Here is a 1,534-nt window from a genome sequence, read left to right as displayed (position 1 = left end):
CATGCGGCTCGGGTTGTCGCTGAGGCAAAAACTCGGGCGTGGGAGGAGTTTGGAGAGGCCATGGAGACAGACTTCCGTACGGCTTCGAGGCGATTCTGGTCCACCATCCGGCGGCTCAGGAGGGGGAAGCAGTGCAGCACCAACACTGTTTATAGTGGGGATGGTGCGCTGCTGATGGATGGATATTTAAACAGTACTGCACCCGATGGAAGGAAAGAATAATGTGAAGAGAAAGGCTAATTATGTTTTCAAAAAATTATACATACTTTATTTCTGAACAGCTCCTGATTCCAGCTTTTGGTTCAGAACTTCTAACTTCTCTGCAGTGGAGGCTGGAAGGCCGAGCTCATCCAGTGAGTCCATCTCTTCAGCAGAACCAGTGACTGTCAGATGGGTCAGAACGGGTCACAGCGTCCTCTCTCTCTCTCTCTCTCTCTCTCCAGCTAATAATCCTAATTACTGCCTTACAAAACTTTGTACCTGATCCTCTTGGGCTTCTGCTTTGAGTTTCTGTCTTACTTTCAAGTTGTCACCTGAAAATCCATCCATCCATTTTCTTGCACCCTTGTCCCTCAGTGGGTCGGGAGGGTTGCTGGTGCCTGTCCAGCTAACGTTTCGGGTGAGAGGCGGGTCACCTGGGTCACCAGGCAGGTCTCCAGTCTGTCGCAGGGCTCACCTGAAATTACATATGAGAAAAAACAATCATTACTTTAATCAAATATATTAAAGGAAACATTCAAACATAAACATAATGTCCATTAAGAGAGAATGACCAACTCTGAGCGACGTCTTCATCAGAAAAACAGTGTCTTCAGTCAGAGGCTGTAACACAGACTGCTACAGGACGTCCTTCCTGCTCGCAGCCATCAGCATCAACACATGTGGCAATACAAAGTATTAATGCATTTATTTTCTTTAATCTGGCTTTTTAAAAAGGACAATGTAGAACTCAAGTTTTTAGATGTTATAATTTTATGCGCTGAAAAAGTTAATTGTCACTCAGCTTCACAGTTGATGCCAGCAGCTGAACTTCAGTATTCATGCTGACCGACGCCATGATGCTTGTTCCTTCTGCCCCACCCGAGTGAAGTGGCCCCCCCACCTTCTTCAATCAGACAAAATGGGTGTCAATCAACTCGACTAGTTTGTGCTGCTTTGGCTTTGAAGGTATTAATTAAAGTGTAAAGGTCAAAAGGTCAACCAGCCCCTCAACTTTTATGAAATCCAACTTTCTTTATATCTTTAAAATGATAGGTGGCACAAACGAAATTATTTGCTGCACAAACGTAGCACAAACGTTTGACCCTGATTTTGTCTGATTTGAAGGTGGGGCCTTCACTCGGGTTACAGACCTCAGTGTGAACCGAGCCGTCTGACCACAAACTCTCCTGATGACCTGCTTACCAGCCATGTTGACTCTGTGGCTCAGGACGAGTAACATTAGGGAAAAAGAGCAGATAGATGGTTGAGGTCATGAGAAAATGGCGCCACGTGCGAAGAAGGACGAAGAAGCTTAGTGAGATACAAAAGGCAT

General features: G+C 45.5%; 1 long non-coding RNA gene across 1 annotated transcript in view; it reads right to left on the bottom strand.

Annotated features, from left to right (window-relative positions):
- LOC103471772 (uncharacterized) overlaps positions 1-1,116 on the bottom strand; it is a 4,126-nt gene extending 3,010 nt beyond the window's left edge. The window contains exons 1-3 of the long non-coding RNA XR_534711.1: positions 778-1,116; positions 481-676; positions 267-383 (exon numbers count right to left, since the gene is read on the bottom strand). This is a non-coding gene — a long non-coding RNA (uncharacterized LOC103471772). The remainder of the gene's footprint in view (positions 1-266; positions 384-480; positions 677-777) is intronic.
- Between the last annotated feature and the right edge of the window lie 418 nt (positions 1,117-1,534).

This window comes from Poecilia reticulata, linkage group LG10 (genome assembly GCF_000633615.1).
Source record: "Poecilia reticulata strain Guanapo linkage group LG10, Guppy_female_1.0+MT, whole genome shotgun sequence".
NCBI lineage: Eukaryota > Metazoa > Chordata > Actinopteri > Cyprinodontiformes > Poeciliidae > Poecilia > Poecilia reticulata.
Note: the sequence above shows the minus strand (reverse complement) of the source record. Positions and strands in the feature narration are given on the sequence as shown.